The 26,222-nt window shown below is 40.2% G+C and overlaps 1 pseudogene; it reads left to right on the top strand.

Moving 5' to 3' along the window:
- The window catches only part of LOC122354319, a 34,184-nt pseudogene extending 11,283 nt beyond the window's left edge, over positions 1-22,901 (top strand).
- Positions 22,902-26,222: the final 3,321 nt, after the last annotated feature.

Here is a 26,222-nt window from a genome sequence, read left to right as displayed (position 1 = left end):
TCTCTCTCTGCAGCACCTCCCGTGACCCAGGCCACACTTGATACTGTGGGCAGGGAGAAATGAGTGCCGCCAGCATGTCTGCTCTTATCTGCCACCAAGGAAGCTGTCAGCCAATGGATAAAGAAATTGGCCACACGACAGAAAGCTTTCCATCTCTGACTGATCACAGAGACACGTACACGCCTGCTAACTTCACGCTAGTCAAACTACCATCCTCTGTAACAATGAGACTTGCATGGGTCACACTTCTTTATCTTTGAGGACGCAAACTCCGCAAAGCTTCTTCTGTCTGGCCTGAGAAGCACCGGGACTATCATTCTGCGAACTAGAAATAAGATGCGCAATAAATTATAATAATCAAAGTAACTGCTAGCGTAATCACTGGTATCCTGAAAATGTAGCTGCGACTTGAGCCGTACATCGACGGAACCATATTTATATTTTTCTAGTCCCACTACGAATTGATTGTGGGATGTAAACAAACACTGTTTAGACATACAAAAATAAAAATTGTGTTTTTGCTAAACTTCATAGATTAAAATTCTTTCCAATATTAAAATAGTTCCTGCCATGTCGCAGTATAATTGTTGTGGCCAAATAATGTATGCATCCATGCGAGAAAAAAGTGAGGATTTTTTTGTGTTTAATTAGGTTTTGAGACTTGTTTGACGGTTTTAGCTGAGTTTAGACTAAAGACAGAGACTCTGAGGATTTATTTACAGCTTCCACTTCAGGTACATTATGCTATCAAGTGCAAAACAGTTCATCTATTTAATAATAACTTCTATAATTAAGTTATGGATACAAAATCACATCTAGCGGTAATTTTACTTCTTATCATTGTGGACAAAGATCATTCTGTTAAATGTTTACGAGTATGCCTCCTTTTTTTAATGTTTAAATTTCTTCAAATACGAAGGCTCTTAAACCTGTCGGCAAATGAAGCCTGAATGTTTTCAGCAAAGTGTGACTTTAAATGCTTTATTACTACGGCCTGTGGGTGATTTCTTAAGTGCAATATTCAAATCATTTCCAGAACTAGGTATTAGCATCGCCACAAGCGCTCATAATACACTGTCATCCTGACAAGTTAGCAATCTACCTAGGCTCAAAATTTGTGTAAACAGATCTGCCATCTACACGTAGTTATAGCAGTGTTTTAGATTTACTGCATAACTTGTCATTTGTCCTGAGGTCCCAAAGCACACGATGCATTTAGAGTGATTATAGTTTTGACGGTTTAGCTTTAGTAGCTGGTCTGTAAGGTCATAGTTGAGGTGTGTCAAGAATACACTGAGGCTGTCTGACATTTACAGGTGTGCGGTTCTGTCTGATGTGGATGCTGCGCTTATCTTTGTCGACTCAGCACATTTTTGAAGGACGCTAGACGTGGTTTAAAGAGCAGCGCATGTTGAATCTTAACACAGACAAAGCACGTGGATATTTTCTCCCGCCAAGCGCCTCAGCACACTGCTTCAGATCTGATTCTCATAAACCAAACGCTCATACCAAAAAGTGCAAGCAAACATTAGCCTTCGCCAGATGCAGACTTGTAGTTCTCAGCACGCTTACGATGACTGTCGCCAGTTCCGAACGTGTATTTGCTTACGTCGTATCGAGCTAATAGTTATTGGTTACTATACGGTTCACTTGCAATAATGACCTATGTCTTTCCTCACACCGCTGAGATCCACCTGGGCCGCGCTTCACTTCCGCGCCCACGGCGACTGTAGCCGGGGAGGTGGCGAGCACCAAGAAACAAAGGCCGGCAGGCTTATAAAACGCGAATAACCAAAATCCAGCAAATCATTACACAGAGCCGGATGGCTGTTAGCGGCGGTCTCGTGACTAGCGTGACTGGCGTCCCAGGCAGTCCCGCGAGCAAACAGCCAAAACCAACAGAAAACAGAGAGCTTCAGTCTACCTATTAGTCTTTAGCACGTCTCATTTCCTCAAGATCTCTGCAACCTGTCAGTGGGGCTAATTTCACCCTGAGGAGAGCCTATTATTTGTAAATGATCAAAATGCAGGACGGTTGGTACATCTTGGCAGCCAAAAGTACAGGCATTACATTCTGGCTGCATTTTAGAGGCTACACTAGTCATATTCAGTATCTGATGAATGACCAGGAATAGCCTCCCTCTCGCTCGTTTCAGAACGCACAGGAACTTCTTAATTGCTACCTAAAACTAAAAATACCTCGTGACGCCCACACGCGTAAATGGAGGTATCACTGGGCCATAGACAGACTTAGGTAGATTTAGATCTGACGGTAAACAATATACAAAAATAATCCTGGCAATACTGGCTGCATGCCACACTGATAGACACTGCCTTCAGCCCACCCATACGCGCCTGGACCACTTCCAGACGCTGATCTGAGCTTTCCCTTTACAGGAACATGGACACATGCAGAATCGAAAGAGTTCGTTCTTTCTGTAGTCGCTTGGCACGATCGCAAATACCAATATCACCAGTATTTGCAATTAAAAACAGGTCTCCGGGTCAGAAACGTGTTTTGGTTTTAACCTGGGCTGTGCTGTACACCCTCCAGGGGAATTTCTGGGAACCTGCAGCTGTTGTTCTGTTAAAAACATTGATCCGCTGTCAACCCTTTCTTGCTTTTCTATTGATTAAGAAACATTTAGTGTCTGGCTATCATCCCAGTTAAAGGACACGTTGCTAATGACAGCAAGAAGGCTCGCACGCTTAGACTCCAACGCTGCTTCCTACAACTCCAGTAATGCTTTTTGAATTTTGAAGTCAAACTGTGTTGCATTGACAATAATTCCAGCGGCTTTGTTAATTTATTTTCAACAATAACACATGTTAAATAAAAATTTAAATTTAAATAAATACAATTTTGCAATAGATTTCGTAATTGCAGCCCAAAGTGTATGAACACGGTGTAATTGCTATAGAATCAGCCTTTAATAAAATGTGTGATTCTCAGGCATGAACACATACAGACCAGTGCTGGGTAAGGGAGTGTTAATCCAGCATGTGGGCTTCTATTCTCACACACTCTGTGTGCCTGCTGGCGGGGATGCTGGCAGCAACTGCTGGTTGGCGTGCCGGGTCATAGGGGCTGGTCTCTGAGCAGAGGTGACCCATAATTCATCACAATCCTGACACATTTAAAGTCAGTCTTGCAGAAATGATGGCAGCCCTGAACTGCACCTTTTCGTTCTACAGAGGGCAGAATTTTAAAGGAGCGTGTCTGCTGTGTGACAGAATGGAGATGGGTTTAAAACAGGTCTGGAAATCATTTTAGAAAACTGAAATCTGAGTCAAACGCTGAAGACGTGGATCGAAATCTCACTAGAAAGTACTGTTTTTGCTGTAGTAGGTTTTACTAGCACTGTCAATTGCTCAAAAAATACTCTTACCATTAAAAGAACATTACAATACTATATTTTTAGTATCAGTTTTCATATCAATTAAACATGAATGCAAATGACTTCCATTGTGACATTTTTAAACTTCCAACAGTATCTAAGACTTCAGCATTTCCAACTACTTCAAGTTTCATTAAGCTGCAAGTTATGAAAATAAACGGTAATCGGTACTAAAACACTTCACCCAAAAAAAGCCATGGGGATTCATTCCTGTTGGTGCGTGAACTTCAGTGGTTTTAGAGGGTACACTGAATGCACTGTAGTTACTTTGATGGAAGTATCTGGTCTGCCGGACCTCAACTCAAAAGTCTGCAACACTCAAGTGCACGTATGAATAAATTGTGAGCAGTTGGTGCGCTGACGTAGTAATGTAATAGATGTACAGCCAATGTTCTCAGCGGGCTTTTCATCCAACTTATATCTTGGTTCTGAGACATTCCACTGGTGAAAAGGTTCTGAGTAGGGAAAAACAAAATCCAGTTGCTACATAATCCAACTGGGTCAAGACAGTGAATGATGCCTGCGGCACGGCCTTCCGAGAAAAATATTCCAACCGGGACTCTGGTAAATATAAAGCCACAATCACATGCACAAGCATACTGTACCTCTCCATCTGGACGTGTCGAGGAGACCTAGAGATATAACGATTTTTTAAAATAAATACCTATATTAATATTCTCACAGTCTCTACCCCATAACTAAAACGTGAACAACCTTACTTTAACTACAATTATGCAAAGTGTTGTGTTAGTGACGATCGGGTTTTTTTTATTGTACGATTCTGTGATGGGAAACGTAGCTTCCACAACCATCAATAAAAAAATGTAGATAAGAGAAGGGAGAGTGGCTAAATCAATTCACTTCCGCACCACTCTCACACTAAAGCAGCTCTAAACACCAACACCTATTTTCATTCTCTCGTATAAGTGTCAGAGCTCGATAAGAAACCCTGCTATATCATGTGCGCTGTAATACGATAAAAGCCTAACTGTTTTCGAAATAGACGGCAGACCCCATCTTCACATAGTCAGCGCGTAGCCAAAGCATTCGCATTCGCCCACGTCATTCATTGGGTCCAAAAGTGCGCTGTGGGCCCAAAATGACAAATGGAGCGCAGGATTAAAGAGAGAGACTGGAGCAGTGTGCGGGCTGCATGTGAAAGTATTCGAGCGTGTGGGTGATAATGACTGGAAGACACACACACGCCTCCAGTAGTGTCTGTGTGGCAAGTTGCCGCTTCATCAGCTTCATGATGAGACCGTCAGCGCTCACAGTAAGTCTGGGTTTAATCAGCACTTGATTTATTTATCCAGCATATGGGCCCCCGCTTCTACTAGACTCATCTAGCACTAGAGACAGTAATTGTCTTCAGTGTTTCAAACTTGTGCTGGTCGGTTCTAGAAAATACCAAGTTATATGTGGCTAGTTACTAAGTTGATAATCAGTGCTACTCATATGCCATTTGCTATTACTGTTACCAATAGCTCAGTGGGAAAAAGTGATAAATTAGTCTGTTAATACGTTTGGTCTCAAAACTCGCGTGATTGGGAAGTGCTGGGTGCTTATTAGGATGTGATTCTAATAATTAAAGAACTATTTCTACCATAACACTATTTTTTGAAAGTCACGGAAAATGTGAAAAGGTCTGTCAAGACAAGCCCTGAGGGGAGCTGGTCTGGTATTGTATAATAAGGACAAATGTTGGGGGTAGCACTTGGTTTCTGCATATTCATACAGGTGAGCTGGGGAGGTGGAGGGTTTCTTAAACACCCTGAGAAGTATTTAAGACCAAGCAGCGATCTGATTGATATAAAAACCATTCAGCTGTGAATATATCAGATTGAGCCATCGGACTGCATCATCCAGAGTCTTTGTGAGAGAACGTTATATTTATATCTCATTTACAGATCTGGTTGTTCTTTGAACTTGTTTTGATCACTTGAACTAGCTTTAATCCTCTGGGATCACTTATTCAGTTCACCTGTGTCAGTTAGTTATGTCATTAGTACCTTTGTGTATATTCTGTTTTTAGTTTTGGAGGTGCGTGTTTATGTGGATTTAATCAGTTGATTTTTCCTGAGAATTCTATTCTTTATTTATGATTGAAATTCCTTTTGTCGTGCGCCTAAACTTAGCTAACCCATGACAAACAGATCCTTCCTAGAACATGTTATTTTTATCTACAATTTGTAACTTCTGAACTTTTAAGAAGTGTGTGTGTGTGTGTGTAGCTCTTGTGCTCCAGCTTTGACTAATTTCTCCAATCAGGTGTGTGCTGACACCAAGAGCAGCCCCTGCAGCAAAGCCAAAGAGCAAATCCACCTGGAACACCCTAGAAACCGTACACTAACAATTCTAACGCACTAACAGGAAAGCAGGGAAAGCAAATCAAACTACTGAACACCAAACAACATTCTGGTTTCCTCAGCAGAAAAAGTTAAGTTTTTAGTTTTAAAGAGGAGATGTGCTGGAGTATTCATATTTACGTAGGCTAAGCTTGTATGAGCTGTAGGCAGAATCTGTGTCGTCGAAGTCCACTGCTAAACGTGAATCTTCCAGGGTGCATGACAGATTGACTGAAAGTGATTCCCCAAGGAGTCACAGTGAACTCAAAGAGTGTCTCACATCCCTTCCTCCTCGGTCTTCAACGTGAACGTGGTGGGATCTCTCCACGGCAAACGGTAACTCCAGAGCCGCTGTACACCACTCTTACACTAACTATACGAATGGGATTTTTATTTCGTTATTGTTCTACTTGTTAGATTTATTGTTTGGTGGTACACCCGATAGTATAATAATGAGTAAATTAGCTCTCCTCCCATGAATGTGAGGGAGTTCATACAGTGCTGTACTCTTGTTTGGAGAGCAGTCGAAATGCACAAATTTCCCTGACCCACTTTAATAACACTCCACATAAGCTCCTCTGATCCACACAAACACACACATCGTTACATGACACGCCGCTATCACATAAATACAAACGCAGAGTATTCAAAGAATCTCTGGAGCCACTGCATGCGATCTTAGCGCTGTGGCATATATGTGACCCAGGTAGCATCCCGTTTTCTCAAATCACCTGTACATTACAGAACATGAAACATACCTCCACGCTTTATCTTACGTTGTAAAACCATTCCGCTGCTTGTTTTCTCCATAGCTAATTCTCCTCATGAATGCTCTCAGTCACTTTTCTCTCTGGAAATTTTGGGCTAACTGTGTTTATAATGGTCTTCAACAGGCATTCATGCTCAAATGAGATGTATGCAAAATTAGTGGCTATAGTGAGTGTTTTAAAACTTTGGGGAGAGGAAATCCAGGTGTTTATCGCTATGATATGTGAGGATGAAATACAACAAAAACAAGTAAAAACTAAATAAATATTGACTATGCATATTATCACAGTATAAACATACTAATATAAATCTATATCTGTGTTGGTGGCTCAATTTCGGGGTTATATCTGTCTTTTTTTGTATTTTTCCGTCACTACTGCATCTCAGGGATACCTCCATTCACATTATTATTGAGACTTCTTAAGACGACTGGAGTGACGTCTGTGCACCGCCGTTAAAGCAATCTAACTGACATGACTAGCAAAACATAATTCACATCATCAATTCAGCTCAGCTGCCTCAGGGTTCACTTCTTACACGCTTTCAGTCAACATGCTGGAGCTGCAGTGCGCGCATCATAAATGACTTCCCTTTCCATGCTGTTTTAGCTGCCTTTATATAACCAGGACATGCAATACACAAAAACAGTTTATTTAGAAAATTTAATTTCACAACGAAGGCGCTGGAGGGCCCCTTCAGGTCAAGTGGCTCCCTTTGAGTAAGCCGCACAGTGTCTGCAGGCAGGAGGGCCAGTGCCAGACACTAGACGTGAGAAAATTTCTGGGCAGTTCCCAATGTCATCAGAAAATTAAGGGCGTACTTTCTCAGCACAAACGCTTCTCAGAGTTATTACTACCTATCGGAGCATCTAGTCTTCTGACTTAATGGCCTCTCTGGGTGTTTAGGAAGCCAAATAAATGTAATTATAAGAGCTTCCATGCCCACTACATTTGAGACGTCAGGGGTGCATGCTTTTTAATTGAAATAAAATAAATGACAGCAGTTTTTCATACTGCAGTAGCACACTCAATCCATGCAATTTGGCCAGACACAACAGACAAAAGACATAGAGTTCACATCACAGATGGAGCTTCTGCTCAGAGTATTGAGTGTTTCTGATGGATGGATGCTCTGCAGTGAATGGGTGCTGCCAGAATGAGAGTCCAAAACAGAATGGTTGTTTAATAAAACCGCATTTGATGAGGAAGTATGAAACAAGAAATCTTTTAATAATCCAATGGACAAAACAAGTAGAATTCAAACATAAACCAAATGAAACAATAAGAAGTGTAATCTAGAGAACAGTGAATCAGGTGTGGAGAGAGCAGATCTTTATGTGTTTCTTTAACGTGCTTAACTATAAAGACTAGTCATGGGGCCACACTTCACTCATTCATACCGCTCCAGTGAATAGTGGTCTGATCTGAATTTCAGAGAGAAGTCTGCAGAGATTAGCTGACTTTTTACATTCTTTTAGCTGGACTGGAAGCTGACTGGAGTTTTGTATAAGAGCACTGCATCAGTCTTTATCAGAAATGTAATAGTTTACGTTGTCATTGCTATTTGATTTCCGCTATTTATACATGTATAAGCAGTATCTGAGTAAAATTTGTAAAAAGGTAAATCCAACATCTAGAGGAAAATTCTCTAATCATTTTCAAAGGTCAGTCTAAATAGAACCTATACACGGCACCCGCTACACATGTGAATCTAGGAGAATAACTTTGAGTTCAGATGCTAACTCTAAATGCAGCCTGGTAAGCATCAAAACTGAGCATAAAAGCCCTTTTACACAGTAAGGTCAAAATGAAGTAGTGAGTATTCATCAAGATGATTTAGAATCGTCCCCTGTGCTGGCCGCAAAATGATATTGCAGGATGTATCTCTCTTAAAGTGTCCCAGGAGCGCGACTCTCACTAATTATTATAACAGGCAATAACACTAAATAGTCCCACTTGAAACGGAGTAACCCCAAGAGAGCAACTAGTTACGCTCCCATTTTTAGGAGGTAGCCCTCCTCTGTCCAGCTGGTGCAACAGTTAGCCTTCGTGTCCATGTTCCGTCTGGTTATTGTAGTGTCAGATAGCATCTCAGAGAGTCTCTCTGAGCAGGTCTGTGAGCCTGGCCACAACATTACTGGCTATTTATTCTCAGAGCCTCTTTCCACTGGCCCGCATTTTCCATTGCTTTGAATGTCAGAAAGCTGCGCAAGGCTGTGATTTTCTATTATTCTCTTACGCTGCAGACTATGCATCCACCCTCCTGGCGTAGGCATGCATGCTATACTCAATATCTTTAGGGATGAAAGTCACTGGTAATCTGACTGTGATTTGCTCAATACACTCTCTCTTAAGCATGAAATGGTATAAATATGAGCACGTGCAGTGACACACAAGGTTTTTCTTAAGCTCCACTGGGACGTTAAGTTCCTGGCAGAGTACAATTTTCTGTTTCGCATCATTTTCATGTCAAAAGGCAATTCTGTGCAATGATGCTACTATATTTGTATATGGCTGGTATAATAAAACAATGAGCATCATTTACTAAAGAAAGTAAACAGAATTGTTCTGGTATTGTATGTACAGTATACAGACTGCTAAACTAAATGTTGAGATGTTAAAGTGCGTTCAAGTGAGTTTAATATTCACACAGACACAGAAATAAAAGTGCCTACATGTGAAGAATCACCCACACATAACACATTTAGTACGCTTTATATCTGGAAATGACTATTTTCAGGATAAAGAAATGCTCCAATATTGTCAAAACATTTTGTGGTGTTGTCTAGTGAATAGCCTCCGCCGTCATGGTTGTGTTGGCATATGGTTGAATGTGCTGGAGGCATGTTAACACAGCCCAGAGCCACCAAGTTAAGCACACACAGGTCAGGTGGATCTCCTGTAAGAAGTCCTGACACTAGCTAAGGCGTGGTCCCATTGACATGCGCTCACTGATCAGCACAGGATATAATGCTACTATTCACATCACTTGGACAAAATGCACCTTAACACCACATCACTAATACACATAAAAAAACATTATGCTGTTCTCAAAGAGTTTGAGGTGAAATCAGAAACACAACAATGGCACTCTTCTGCTATGCTCGAGCAAATAAATGGCAAAAGTCTAAACCCTACAACGGCCAGCTTATAGTTACATGACGTTACTAATTGAGCTGCTTGATCGTAATTGAAAATGAAAACGCTCTTTTAGCATTCATATTCGTATGATTACAATATATCTCGTCAACAAAACAATGTGTGTCATGTGATAGTGATCAGCCTTCAGAAATAACTTAGTGTGACTCAACATATTTCTGAAAGTGTTATATCCATTGGAGAAATTATTCATTGTTAAAACAAAGAAAGCCCATAATTCAGTTACCTACTCTAAACACACATTATTTATGCCTAGTTGTCTTTACACTCCAGAGGCACAAATCACATCAGTAAGTTTCTCTCCTCAACCACTAGAGGGGCCAATTCTTCCTGGTGCAACTTTATTAAACACTACACATTATTCCAAAGTGAAATAATCACATTCCTGTACTGTTACCTTTGGGATACATTAAAGCAAAAATGTCCTGATTTACTCCTGGGATGCTTAACACACAGTATACAATGGCTTCTGTGTGTCCCTTCAAAAGATGTTTTATATTTGCCAAATTCTGTACGGTACAGCAGGCTGCTGTAAAATCAGTGCTAACTATCAGTAAGACTTTCAGATGTTGACCTCTGATTACAGGAGTAACTGGCTGAGACCGCAGATGCTCGGATCTCATCAGGAGGGGATAGTCAATGCGTCATAACAAAGCTGTTCACCTTCACACAACAGAGAGGAAATATTGACCGAACCTCCGCTTAACCTCTCATGTTGGCTTGATCACTGCCATGGTGGAAAGATTTTCTCTGCCCATCAGCTCGCATTAGCTGACAATCACTCACGACTTTCAGAGGTGGCTACACTGAGTACTGCAGTTCACCTGAAATGCACGCCACTGTTTATCTAAACGCCAAACACACTGCTATTATGGGGATTCGTGAGTGATGTACTGCATGACATACAAACAATTCTAGCAAAATGGAAGGCTTCGGTATGGCATTAGTGGAGTCCAATGACAAGAGACTTGAACAGGTTGGTCAATAGACTTGTGATGGAACTGACGCATGAATGAACCACTAGCAGAAGTCTAAGGAATCACAAAAAACATCGCACTCCTCGATGCAGGCTCAGTTCTAAACAGCTTTCCACCTTTCCCCTCATCCATCTGGATACCATGCTATTGCTGATGTTGTAGGGAAGTGCAGCTTTAGAAACCATGCTCCAGTGGTAGGATATCATCAATGTAGACTAGTACAAACTGGTGGAGGAACTTCCAGAGCACTCTCATCCATAAAAACCTGGAAAACAGAGTGGGCACCGACAAGTCCATACAGGCATTATAAGTACCATAGGTTGTAGGCCCTGTGCAGAGACAAGTTCGAGCAGGAAGCAGGCTTTTAAATTTTACTGTGATTTTGTTGAGGGCACGTTAATCAAGACAAGGCTTAAATGATCTTCCATCTTTGCCTCAAAGAAGATCGTGGAAGAAGCAGGGGAAGTTGAAGGATGAGTTTATCTTGTTCCAATGCTTCCATAATGTAATCTCCCTACATGGTCTCCAAGCTTGCAAAAGAAAAAGCAGTAGATCTTCCCACAGTGACACTGGGCCTCCGCACAGAACTGTAGATCGATGGTCCTGCTGGTTGGTTTTTTGTTTTGCTTTACAGATACTTTTGTTACACTAAGTGCTTTTTGTGGAGGTGGGAGTCCACTGGTTGGGTCTGGAGAGAATGAGAGAGAGTTGTTGAACTTGAGGGGAAACATCAAAGAGTTTTTAAGACTTCACCTCACCCTGAGCTTCACAGCTTTTTTTTCAGGAAAATGACAGGGACATGTTGCACTACTAACAGGTATTCTCCAGAACCAGAAGATAGGTGTATTTCTGTTCCTGATCTTCCTGTCATACCCCACCAGCACCACAGCCTCTTCATGTCCCCAGGGTGTGTTAACTAAGCATTATCAACTAGCATTGCACTGGTGGACTTCTGGGAGGCAATGGAACACAGAGGCCCTGTTGGTCTTCTATTTAATCATATGCAAGCAACTGGTCACACAGATGGCAGAGAATTAAACAAACCATTCTAAGCTGATTAAAATAAATTGTGTAGCAGCCGTGATGCAGCTGCAGCCTTGACTTTGAGTCCCCTGCAGATAGGGTGAAGAGAATAGAACACTTGAGAGCATAATCATGAGCACACACTTCATCTTTGGGCTGACACAACAGAGTGCTGAATCAACACTCACCGATTAAAACAAGGGATCGAGGTATCTTGAAATACTTTGTGAAATGTGTTCGGTGAGCGGTGATTTGTTGAAGGTTGATGGGAAATGCAGTCCAGGGTTAAGTGCAAAAGAGTGAAAATAAAGAGATTGACATCTGTGGTGGGTGAATGAGTCCATGGGCTGAGTTTATGACAACTTCCTTATGTTGTTCTCTAACTCTATACAAACCATTGTTAATCCTTGGAACACAAACTCCTTTGCAACAAAATTTAGTTTTTAACTCTCTTTTTCATTAAAAAGATAAATTAAATAATGTGGTTTTTGTGGCATCATCTTCACTGCACTGTTAATTAAAAATATGTGACTGAATTACTGTCACCATAGGCCAAGATCAAGACATTTCAGCAGAAAATTCGAAACCAAGTCTGCCTAAGTAATATGCTATTAGAGTTATAGTTTAATTTAAATATTTTCAGTCTTCAATTAAATTAGTCAGTACAGTATTCAAAGGCTTATCATAAAGCATACAGTGCCCCCACACATTTAACTCATTTAACTCTCTCTTTATATTGAAGATGAAGTATATTGAACTTAATTTTAATAATTTACATTTTTACACTAGACATATATATCAGTTTAAGATATCAGTTATCACTCTACTTGGTCTGAAAAAATTGGTATCTGAATCAGCCCTAAAATAAAGCTAAAAAGTTATTTCACATTAAAGTAATTCCAAAATTACACATAAAGACATATTAAGGTCCAACTTAGTTTGTCATTAAAAACACTTTCAGTAAAACTTTTCTATGGTTTTACATAAACACACCAGCTTGATTTCTCACACCACAAAGAGCAAAAGCATGCACATCAATCTCCAAATAGGTGTTTGACTAAAAACTAAGTAAAACATATTTTCAATGTAAAGTCAGCTACACTCGAGCTCCAAAAGTTTTGACAAATTTATTTTAAAAACTTTAAAGTGTGTGACATTTTGGCGTGTGGGTTCTTCCTTCAAATGAACGGCACTAATATGTCACTCTTTATATCTCCAGGTGATCCCATGACCTAACAAACACAATATAATAAGAATAATATACCAGCAAAAAGAAACCAAAACAATAACACATCAATCAGGAACAAACAAAAAGAAAAAACATATAAAACTATCCAAAATACAATTGTCAATATACAAGTCAACAGCATTAATTAATACCTGTCTGGATACACAAATTCAACTAGTACTGCCTTTTTTTAAAGAAATGGACGAATGTCAAAGTCCTCATTTAATCCTCTAGGGACAACATGTCAAATGTAAAGATCCAAAAGGCTTCACTTTGTCGTTTATTAATATCACCACCGCACCGTGCACGTTTGACTACCTATGTACTGAAGAGTGGAAACTGAGAGTGTTCAATCAGCAAAATGATAATTTTCTAATTGCACACCAATGTTCATAAATATGAATTTTCACCAACACAACATAAACCACAAGGGCAAAGAAGCAAGCAAATAACATTAGCTGTCTTACACAAAATAGTACCTCGAATCTTAAAAGTTTTCAGCGTGAGGAAGCGTAAAGGTCAATGTCTTATATGTAAAATTGCACTGTACTATATATTTGACTTTGTTGGCTAACAAATGCAGGGTCTCAACACATTTTTTATGTTAGCATCATCTCTGCCTTAACGGACAAGCTTATAGCAATTTTAGAATGGTATGGAAACATGTAATGTTGCAAACTACATACACAGTTTTATTTAATATCGGTTTTAACCTGCTGAAAAAAACAGCATATGCTGGTTAGGTATGTTTTGAAGCTGAGATGCTGATTTGCTGGTCCTTTGCTGGTTTATGCAAAGAACCAGCTTAAACCAGCTTAAACCAGCATCCCAGCTTCAAAACATATGCCGCGTTTTCTCCAACAGAGAAATCTGAAGTCTAATGTGTCAAAACAAACAGCAGAAGTTCAGTGACTCCACCTCTAGCAGACCTTCTCAGCCACTCCAGCAATAGATGCAACTAGGAAAAATATCATTATGGTTTTGCAGATAACCAATAGTTCCAGCAATCGACTAACCGATCAATCGGTTGACCTCTACCCATCACCCCATCAGTTACTCTACTGTACGGATTATACTAACACCATTATTCTTTGAGCTTATGAATACACATGCCAAAATGAGCATACTTTGTATTGAGTAGTGACCAAATTCACCACTCACATGCTGTGTGACAGGTGGCTGTGTCGCGCTCACAAATGCGCTTTGTCTTCAGACAGCAAAGCAAGAAAAATCCTGAATGTGGGAAAAGCATGCAAATGAAAGATGTTCATCTCTACCAGTACCAGTAAAATGTTCACTGCTTGCTGTGCTTATGGCTTATAATGATCACTGACAAAATGTGATCTTCGGGAGGGAGTAGACATGGAAATGAGACACAGCTCACCCTTATCTCTTAGTTAAGTGCTCAAAAATTTCAACCGGATTCTGTATAATAGTGTAATGATGTAACTACAGTGCTGTGTGAAAATGGCCGTTCAAATCAATGGGTTACGGTCTCGTCGCAATAAATACACTATCTATAGTAGATCTTGCTCAGGCTAGATGCTTTCTTGGTTATAAAGCTATTGGGGATCTCTCAGCACCTGCGCTGATTAGGGTCAGCTAGATATTCTCAGCTTTGTGTTCATTCTTCTCGTGAAAAGAGAAAAGACATTAAAGTACTCTTGATTTACCAGAGCAATATCTGTGGAATTTAGGGTTGAGGTTCAGAAGGTGCGCTAGTTCCACCAGAGGATGACCAGACTAATATTTACAGACGTGCACGGCGTATTAGTGGTGGATTACACGTCTAACTAACATCACAAAGTGGGTCATTTCACAGAGACAGGCACACAAACCACAAAGCTGCAAACAGCGCATACCTCCCAAAGCTTTCATTTTAATGGCATTATGAAACTGAGGCGGCGAATCTGCTAGTCTTATGCAATCCTAACCATTTCTAGAAAGATTCTTCATGAACCAACAAAAACAGAGCTGCTTAAATCAGCAGCCACTACATATTCAGATCAATGAGCACGGAGGTAAATAAAACCACAGCACTAAATGCAGATATATGATCTGCTGCTTCACACCATTATTTTTTACATATTTCGTTAAGACAGCAAATGGACCGAGACAAAGATCACAGTAACCTCTACAGAGATCTCAGGAGTTTCTCAGGTTAGACAATATACTCTGTATTAGTCTTCTCAACAACAACAACAAAAATCATCAAATTCTTTCAAGATCTAATGATCAGAGATTGCTAACTGTATAGCTGCATAGTCTTACTGTAGGAACAACATAACAGTGAAAAAGCACAGCTTCTCTTTTTTCTTCTGTGTTAAGCTTGGCGTTACAAAACAGCACCGAACATACAATATTTGACAGTATCTCATCGATTAGCATGACATACCTAACACACTGATCCCCACACACACACACACATTCACCGATATTAAGAAGACTTCTCATCAACCCGAAGTAGAAGCTAACTGGTTTTCAGAGAGGACGAAAGTGAAAAGCACTTACTCTGGAGCATCTGAGAGCCGTGAACATCCTGTGGCTGCTGCACTAAAAATAGAGTTTGCACTTTTCCATGCGCCCAATGGGTTTGTCATTGGGAAGGCCCAAGCAGACGGGCGGCAGTGAGGTCAAGCAGGAGCAACAGCTGTGTGCGGATCCGTCCGCTCTGCGGCCAGGTGATGGTGTTTCTCTCAGAGAGTGTGTCTCGCAGCGTCTGTGTCCGCATTGCCAAACACAGCCCTCCGCATTATCCCCGCAAATCCTGCATAATCTGTGCCTCAAAAGTCATTACGCCATAACTATTGAGCAAAAGGTTATTCAGAACTAATCCCGCTTCTCCCGCTCGCTGAAGGATGTCCTCTATCGCATGGAAAGGTCCAGACTGTTTAGAAGGATCCCAGGGATTTGGAGAAGCTTTCTTGAGTCGAGGGGGTAATTGTTTGTGTGTTTATAACAAACGGCACGTTCTCACCGAAGGACCCGCTGAGCTCATTTTAAACACTTTCTTCCCAAGTCGACGTGTGCTAGAGTCAATCTCGCTGAGAACCGGATGGTCATGACTCCAAAATCAACAAATGAAAAGAATTTTTGACTTTTCTTGCTTGTACAATTTTTTTGCTTTTCCTAACACTTGAGGCTTTTCCAAATCTTGTTTTCAGGACATTTAAACACAAAATGCCATTCACAACCCGCTTAACTTAAAAGATTCGTGAGAAAATGGAAATAGCGCCCAATTTAAAATCAAGGAAAAACCAGGAACATTGACTTACAGACAGTGATTCTGGTGTGTGTGTGTGTGTGTGTGTGTGTGTGTGTGTGTGTCTTCAATACTCTTTGATTTATGTACTTGTTTGTTTGTGTATTAACAGTTCATCAAGGAAGAGTGCTACTATAATAATGATAACAACACTAATAAATATATTAGATTTTTTCTGCAAAGTACAATTTAAATGTAATTTCCTATTTTTGGGTGAAGTTGGTTGGTTTGTGAGATTCCCATGTTTCATATGAGGCTTCCTGAGAGAGTTATTTAACCTCGTGGCATGCTCTTCTTGGGTCTGGAGGCATCAAACAAAGCATCCTACGGTAAGGTCCTGAGGTCTTGAAGGAGAAGACATGTGAAGGCAGCTGTAAGACTGGGCTTCCCATGCCCTTTGGGCTGGGGCTGGACATCTCCCACAGGCCAGGCCAGCTTTAAATAGCATGCCCTCCCACCACAGATATTATTAGTAAGCTACATGTGCTGTCCAAAGCATGGCCAAACTTCTGTCTTTATAAGCCCAAATTCCTCACTCGCTGACTCCAGATACTTTTATAGTAAAAGCAAAGCCACACACCGTTTCCCACAATCACACGCCTTTCATAAACACTGTTCCAGTCAGTGTCTTCACGCTCATCTCAGTTCACGTACGAGCATGTTCGAGATGCTCTGTGGAGATGGGAAACGGCCGTGAGACACATCAGCATTTAAAAAGCATTATTTCTTACCTGATGCTTTAGCTTTAATAATGCCATTTTTGTTCTTTGGGTTCAACAAGGTTCACTTCCAGGCTTTAAAGCCCTTTATTTAACCCTTGTAAACATTTATTGCATATACGTTTGTTAGGAATTAACTGCAGTGGTGAAGTCAGCCAACTTTCCTCATACACAAAGCACGTATTTGTAATTTCTCAGCTCCGAAAATCCTGACTGTAAAGCAACCGGAGACCCGCGTGGCTTATTATTTTCAGCGTAGTATGATCGTGACACACTAATCCTAATCTCACATATTTAGGATGGATAAAAATGCAAACAGGATGCGGCTGAACTGAGCCTGATCCTCAAAAGACTGTTAAACACTAGAAACATCATTTTGTGGGCTTGAAGGAGAGAGAACGGACTCGTGTTTGTCACCGGCTCTGATTTCTAGAAAGCTCTGTTCCGTTGTGTTTGCTGATTAAATCACCACGCATAATCACTCATGCAAATCTCAAATGAACTGACTGTGAAAGCATGCAGTATGTGCATAATTACAGCGCCGGCCCGGAGTCACAAGAACAGACATTATTACAGTGTTTCTGACTAAAAGCCACGTAATAAACGGGTTTAGCGAGTGTGTCAGCTCATTATGACTGAAGTGAACGCTCCCGTCTCAACAGACGACACTGACCTTGGCAAAGCGAGGTGTTTGTTCACGCACCGCTGAATAAATGCAACGAAGGCAGACGTGTGTGAGACAGTGATATAATGCAGTCAGCTGCGTCTGAACCAGCTCAGACAATCAAACACACATCAGCGTCCCCAAAAACACCTCCCGATCAAATAATAACGTAATTCTAGCTCATTATAACTACATTGTTTACAGCTGACAGCCTAGAGCGTTAGTATAGACGCGTTACGTATGTGTTCATTTAAATAACCGTTGTCTTATGAAACAGTTTTGTCGTCTTCTTTAGTGTTAATGTTAATGGAAGCTCCATAGAGCACGTGTTTGTGTTCTCACAACTCTACATGATCTAAAATGACTGTGCATATCTCTTTCACATCTCTGGAGGACAAAATAAGTAAATAAAATAGCAGCGTGTAAGAAGTGGTCTGGAATCAGTTGTGCTCACCTACTAGACGACTTCATCCAGCCGTTCCGACCTTGATTTTACATTGATTACAAATTGGCAATCCAAGACAAAAATCATTCAAATCTGAATTGCAATTGGCAGTGTTTGTGTATGACTATAACACAGTGTCCTAATCAGGTGCGATGCGATCATTGCCATGTCGTTTTTTCCTAACCAGCCGAAGGCAATGACAAGCAACAGGAGTTTTCTTCATACGACTAGGACAGCGATGATTATGTGCTTTATTCAATGTCTAATGTGAATTTGAATGTTACTTTCAGTGACCTTTACACCCATACTCAAAGCAACAACAGACATCTTGAAAAGAAATACATTTTTGGATAGATAGCAGCGCTGATTATAATGCTGTGTTAGAATTTTCATGCCACATTATTTTAAGGCAGCAGCTTTTAGCATGAAGTGTAAATAGCAATAGACCTTTAGTACTGAAGTACATTATGATTCAGTATGAAGTAGTAACATATTCAGTTTAAATGATCGTTTTAATTCAAATTTTCAAATAGATCCCTAAACCTAACCTAACCTAAATTTTTACCTTTTTGTTTAATTCCTTCTTAAAAACAAGTGGTTCATTCTGTGTGTCACATCCCTGGACTGTTTGTGTTTTCATTCCCCGTGTGTCTCTGAGTTTCTGTCATTATGTTCATTATGTTGTGTGTCTTTCATTATTGTCATTATCTCTCTTTGTTGATGTTGTTTTACGTTGTATACGTGTGGTTCCTCTCTTTATCTCCTCTGTAGGTCCCCGGCTCAAATTTTGGTTTTTGCTAACATTCTAAGAAAGACCGACGTATATAGTGATGAAAGCCACATCCAAGTAATCCACTATTTGGTACACAAGGGTCAAGGGTTTTTACACAGAAATTAGTCTATTAGTAAAATATGTTGACTTTGTGCCAATGGTGACCATTCATTTCAACCATTAGAATTATATCTTGTTTTCCTGTATCAAAATATTAACACAGAACACACTGTCTGAGTGCTAAAAATGCGCTCAAATGTTCAAGTAGAGGCATAGAACTCTGTATTCTATTCATAAGACTCTATATTTGACTGCTATAAAATATCCAGCATCATCGATCAGGTATTTACTGCTAGAGGGCATATCTGGCAGAATCACTGATAGTACCTCAAACATTTAAGGTCTCACACTTAATAATTAACACTGGGAAAATCAAACACAGGGTGAACTGAATCCTGGGTAATCTTATTTTACATTTCACATGATTCATACTATTTGTAGAGTTAACGGTTCCAGGGCACACTGTACAACTCCTCATATTTGCCTATACTCTATGCATCATCAACAGTGATGACTAGATACAAACAAAACCACATTTGCTTTTTGACCAATGAAAATGTGCACATTTAAATGATTTACGCCTGGAGCCGTATTAAAACTCCAATATCTCTGGAATCGAACCCTATAGGGTCTTAACAGACTTTCCTTTTGGCATCTACATTTTTAAGACCCAACATCTAAAGGGCATCAAAATATCTTTTATACTTTTTTGAGATACAGGCGTGCAAAAACGTGAAAAGTGCTGTTTTCTCTGTTTTTGAACAGTCACCATTGGCACCCATTGGCAAATAGTGCCTGTTTGCACTGAATGTACTTCATTATTTACAATTAGTGCGGGCCAAACTTTTTGAGGAACCCTGATTTAGGCCTTCAGACCTTTGAGCCATAGAAGATCTCCTGAGACGCCTGTAGATTCAAACTGCCCCCTTCTGAGCTTCTTTACCCTTCAGCCCACACTCCGCTCCACCGTGACGGTCTCCTGTCAGATCTTCATATTAAATCTCAGCAGGCCTCTGAAGGCATTAGCATGGGGGAAAAGGCTGCTTGGCGAAGACACATGAGAACATGCTCGGCTCTGGGTCAGAAGAGTCCTCTCCAATAGCTCAGGACAGAGAGTATTGGCAGCTGCTTTGGCTTGCTGCTCGACAACATCTGGACGTTTCTGTTCAAACAAACTCCTGGCTAACTTTGACTGTTCATTAGGTGCAGGAGCGCTGCAGCTGTCTCAGGAACAGAGTCCAACCACCTGCTACATCAATACTGACCCTCAGATGCTCATTTAATTAGCCAGAATCAAACGCTCCCCATGAGACGCTCCAAAACACTTCTCTACATCACAGAGACGGTGTCCGGCCGACGGACAGAAAGAGCCAGCTCTCTGAAGACTGATAAACCAACCTGGTCTCATAAAAATATGTACCTCTGTGCACTTTGTGCAACACCGTTTTTCGTGCCTTTCTGCACGTTTTGTCACGGTTTCTAAGGGAAATGTTCACTAAATGGCACTAAAACACAGATTCAATACGTGGAGCCTGGCACGTTTTGTTAGGTTGATATAGGTATGTCAAAAAATATCTAATCATTCTTACATCAAGATGCATTTACTAGATAAGCAACACGATGTTAGATATTTAGTCTTGTTTGCTCTGGGAAAACTAAATGAAGTGCATTGTAAAAAATTACAATCACCTGCCAGTGGGCTCTTAAACAAGATTGTTTTTAGATATTTTTCTAGTTTTATCTAGTAATGCGCATCTTGGTGTAAGCATTTTAAACATTTTGACTCGAAACATGAGGGAAAACTTACTATTATCATCCATTCATGTTTTGAGATTTAAATGTTTAGACACACCTGGCAGCTCCTAGGTAGAACGTTGTTCTAGGTAGAACGTTTATTGGGTTCTGGTGCTAATGGATGAAATATTCTCTGTGAGTCTGGAAAGAAAAGGCAGTCTGTCTGACTGGATTCATCTCTGTATATTTCTCTCCTTTCTATTTGTTCTCATTGTTGAGAAGCACACCTGTGTGAGAAGATTGACGATCACTGCATTCTGACAGGATAAGAATAGGCTCTTTCTTTTAGGAAAATAAGAATGACTGCAGTCACGTGTGCTGAGGCTATCTCTGTATGCTGTCTTCTGTGAATTAAATTAGAAGACAGAAGCGGTTCAGTTCAAGCAGCTCGATGAGCTTTACCATGGTAAAATCAGTGTAATGCACAGGCTCCAGTGGTTTAGACGCAGACAAACAATAACCTGTTCACAACAAACATATTAATAATTTTGGCTGTGTGTGCATGACCATGCACAATATGTCAACCTCCACTACAGATGATTGTTGACATCTCTCATCGTCTGTAACGTCTGTGAATGCAGTGCAAACATGTCACAGAAAATCCATGAGTTCCCACCAAAGCATGGAGAAATAGTTGCGTCTGAATAACGGAATCGATGCGAGGAGCTGCTGGCCTTTGAAAGCGGCGGTTCGTTCGCTCCTGATGGAGCCGCAGAACAGACTGAAGGAAATCTTTCTGAGAAACAAATCAATACGTATAATTGCAATATCTCCCTTGCTGATAGTGTTTGGGAGTTTTTAATTAGAGGTCATTCATTTCTCACCAAACAACCGAGCCATTTCAAGAATAAAGTAGCTTAACGCCATTAGCATTGACAACACTGAGATTACTGCCGTATTGAACTCTGTCCTATTAGTTTGCTTATTAAATAAAAAGCTAAGGGACTATGAAGACTTATCCTTGAGGCGGCACGTTTTTGGTGTTTGTGTTTGAACGGTGTTATGATGTGACCAGTGATATGGAGGGAGAGGTTAGTGTTAGATAATTCATGACGAGGACGCAGCCGGATCAGTGTGATATAGAGTTTCAGCTATTGTCTCACTCCTGGAAGCTCAGACTCATTGTGTTGCATCTTTTTGTTTGTGTTTATGCTCGAGAGGTCGTTTCCATCGGAAAACACTGGCTTACGGAATACTGACTAACATCTCATAGACATTTCTCTCGTGAGAGATCTGTACGAACCACGTGCGTCTTTACGTATTCCATTCACAGTTAAGAAAAAATACAATTATTATTAAAACCTTTTAAAGGAATATTAACAAATTGTATTTATTAATGCATTAACAGTAAATAAAAAGTCACGCAAAGGTTTCATTTTCATTTAATTAAAAATAATTCAATGTTTAATGTCTTTTCGTGAAAAAAAAATTTCTAGACGAAAAAAAAGGGCCGTAATGTTCAGAGTGTTGAAATTGAGAGTTTTGGAGTTTTGAAAAAAATGTTTTTGTTATTATAAATGATATTGTAAGTAAGTATCGAATTTAATATAATCAATATGATAAACATATTATTACATTTACTTTAGTGTTGTCAGATGATTAATCACAATTCATCACATCCAAAATAAACGTTTACATGTACTGTGTATATTTATTATGCATATATAAATATACAGGATATGTTTTGAAAATGTATTCACATGTATATATTTGTATCATTTATATTATATATAAATATATTTCATATTAAAATGTTACATTTGCATGCATGTGTGTACTAACATATACATAATAAATATACACACTATAGACTTGTATACTTGTATAGATAGTACATACTTTGGATGTGATTATTGGTTTGACAGCATTAATTATAACATCAGAAGACTATAACCAGATTTTAACATCTTCAACAGGCCAACCAAAAATCTTTTTATGATTTATTTGTTAAAATGAAAAGAAGCTAAAGCCCCTCCCACATTTACGCAAATGAAGCAATCGTAAATATTTGACATTAATAAAAATAATTTTCATCTCTTTTGATTGGGTCTGAAATCATCTTTGTCTCCCAGTTCATTTATTCTTTAAAGTGAATAGTCTATTATTAAATATTTGATTTGTGGTAGAATTTAAATGATATTTTGCACATTGTTTTCTCTGCGTATGTTCGACTCTGAACTCCTTCGTGCGTGAAGGGATGGTTGTTGAGTTCTCAGGACGCCGTGAGATCGATGTTTGTGTTTGCATCTGTGGCCAGACAGGAAGAGGATGGTGTGGACAGGAAGTGATCGCTGGGTGAGTAATCACAGTCTCACACACAGACGTACTGTACATTACACAACACCACAGCAGCTCACAGAGACTCAGGATGGCGTGGTGGTTTATCTGTCTGGAGTGTCAAAAACTACACAATCATCAAAAACACTTAAACAGTGACTGACATTTGCTGATTATTTTGCAAGGTATATGCAATAGGGAGATTGAATAAATTGTATCTGGTGTGATTTGCTGGCCGCCTCATTCTGATTGGGGGACGTTTCTGCACGGCATTGTGGGTGATGTAGTCTTCATCGCAACTTCCACAGTCCAACGTGATTATTCTACAACAATCTGTGAAATAGTGCAAACAGATGGCTGCCACGAAGCGTAAAGCATTAATGAATGACCTGAGAGCTCACAACTGCTCTGCCTATGAAAGGTTTATGTAAGTTATCGTTAAAAGTTCATGTTTCCAGAAGCAGACTGTTGCACTCTATGGCCTATACGTGTTACACAGAAGATCTCAGGTTTAAGACACAGGCACCGGTCCGATGGTGTACTTCAGATAGTGAAGTGTGTTCCTGAGATGGGTCACAGAGATCATGAGCAAACACTGTGGGAAAAGGCTGATCATTGCTGTTTGTCTTTGGGATTTCATACATCCACTCAAGAGCTGTGGAAAATCTGGCTCTTTCCTGCTCTGTTTGTACACCCACACCATCCTCAAGACATCCCATAATCAGCAACAAGCACACAGAGCTCGGAAACGATACATACATTTTACACTCTACTTAAAGATCCTTGCGTGTGTTTACACTGTGGACCGGGGCTCAGCCGAGCGCACAGCATACATGTGCTGAAAGTGTGCCAGCGGTGAAATTGTGGTTTTGCAACATTTCATGGTGAAGTGAGTGGCACTAAAAGTGTATTCCATTTAATAGAAAAACAGATGCAGCAGATCATAAACGATGCTAGAAGGTTAAAACTCTATCATTTGAAAACGTAACACATGCAATATATATAACCTATAATGTAACATGATGATAAACGGCTTATGAAGTCTTGGAGCCCTTTTTATCATCACGAGACTCGTAGGAGAGAGGTGTAAAGCTGCACCGGGTGCGCGGCCGAGCAAGTTTACGACATGAGAAAAACCCCCTGAAGCTGATTTGTTGACAAATCATGCACTATATGGTAAAAATGCTCTGAGCTCATAACATAGCATTGTGTAAAAACCACGTGAAATTAAAGCTTTATCAATCAATAATCTGCCAGTGTAATGTGAGAAGTGGGACCAAGCTTTAAACACAAGTGCTCTTCTCTTCTTCAAGAGTGATTCCCAGGCATAAAACGAACTGTGATTCTGACTCTGATAAATGAAAGCACACCTGAAAGAACACTGCCAACAAAAGACTGAAATCAGGCCGATTGCTCAAACACAGCAACGTGTGAATCGTATTTACATATTAAATCAAGTGTGCTTAGTGGGCTGCGTCTTAATGCTTTGGCATTTAAGTGATTTCTGCTACATTTGGCTACATGGCACAAAAGAACAGCTGAACAACTCTCTTGGTAATATTAAATATAACCTAGCAGAACACCGTACTGTACTGCCAATAAAGACGAAGCAGTCCATTTAAAGGACGTGCTCATCATGTCAGATTAAGACATGGTGCATTATCCAAATCATTGTGCATTATGACAACAAGCCCTTCACTTCAAGAGGACGGCGAGCTTCCATGCTGAAACACATTCAGTGCAGTCAACTCCTATTATAGTTTGCATTCAGGTCTAAATATTCAATCAGTTTCAAATATGCCAATCTACCGTAGTAAGAAGGTAGGTCTAACACTTGTTTACTATGAACTATGACTTTTCCTTCAGTAAAGTCTTAATTTGCTGCTTATTAATAGAGCGGTAGTTGTTAAAGTAGGATTAGGGATGTAGAATAAGGCGTTAATATGTGCTTAATTAGCACTATTAAATGGCTAATATTCTAGTAATATGCATGCTAAGAAGCAACTATCAGGTGTAACCTTGAAAAGTGTTACCGGATATTCTTATGCCATGTGTACTTTCTACTGTGATGCAAAAATAAAAATGAAGTGCCATGCAATAAAACGATTTTCTCGGGTCAGCATCATTTCTGTAATCACATCTTGATCCGCCAGCGGGTCATTCTGTCACACAAACATATCTCATGATAAATACTACACCACATCAGATCAAATCTCAGGGCAAATAGACTGAAAATGGTGAAAACTGCATATCGTATGCACGCCAAACACGTTTGTGTCATATATACACCAAAGTTCATTTTAAACTTCAAATACCACCAAGTTTTTTTTCTTTGGCATGTTATTTACATGCATTTTGATGAGACCGGGCACCTGATGAAATATATGCCATGAAATGCAACGCAAGCTGCTTGGGATAAAAGTTTTTTACACTAGAAAACACTAAAGTTGAAACTTCTTTGTGCTGGATTCCTGTTTGAAATCACTCAAAACACGCAAGAACGTATGTAACTGTGCGCCTGACACAGCAGTGCTTTAAAAGTCCAGATATCTTCACACACTTCAGCTCATCCTAGAGCATCACACTCGTTCGACTGCCTGCTTTATTTCGACTCGAACTGGGTGACTTGTCAAACACATGTACCAGGTAAGACGCTGAAGCTCCGTCCGATCTCCAGCACGACAGAGAACACGATTCATCTCGCTGCTCTCCTTCATGTCACAGAGAGAGAGAGAGAGGCTCGTCTGCAGATAGCACGACCACCTCTCTCTCTCTCTGAGGAGCATCATCAGATCCTGTCAGCGCTTATATGATCGCGAGAATCTCGGGAAAGCGTGTAAACTCACCTCGGTCGGTCCTCTGGCGAGCGTCTGGAGCCCAGCGCGGGCTTCGTGGAGATCCGGGGCTTGAGAGTAGATTGAAGTGACTGAGGTTTTTCCATTACGTCTCTTATATGTTACCCCGAGGGGGAAAGCGAGCGGCTCTCTCAGCTTTTCATCCATTGACTGAGAGAAAGCCCTTCTTCTGAGCAGCTCCTCCTGCCGCTGTCCTCAACTCATCCCTGGCTCCTGAGCTCTACTCCATCCTGAGGACAGCAGACCATTGGGTTTCAAAAAACAGAGCTGCAAGATTACACGCGATTCTGAGAAAGGAGACTAAAAAAGTCGGAATTCCTGTTTAGAATGAGATGAACACAGTTTCTAGAACTTTCTATAAAGTTGCTGCTGATAGATGCTGTACTTTGCATTATTAATATGAAAATAAATCACCTTTCTCTATTGAAGGCTATTCAAAGTTTTTTTTTCCCTCCCAAGCAACATGTATTCAGATTT

Source organism: Puntigrus tetrazona, chromosome 11, assembly GCF_018831695.1.
Source record: "Puntigrus tetrazona isolate hp1 chromosome 11, ASM1883169v1, whole genome shotgun sequence".
NCBI classification, from domain to species: domain Eukaryota; kingdom Metazoa; phylum Chordata; class Actinopteri; order Cypriniformes; family Cyprinidae; genus Puntigrus; species Puntigrus tetrazona.
This window is presented reverse-complemented; position numbering and strand designations above follow the sequence as displayed.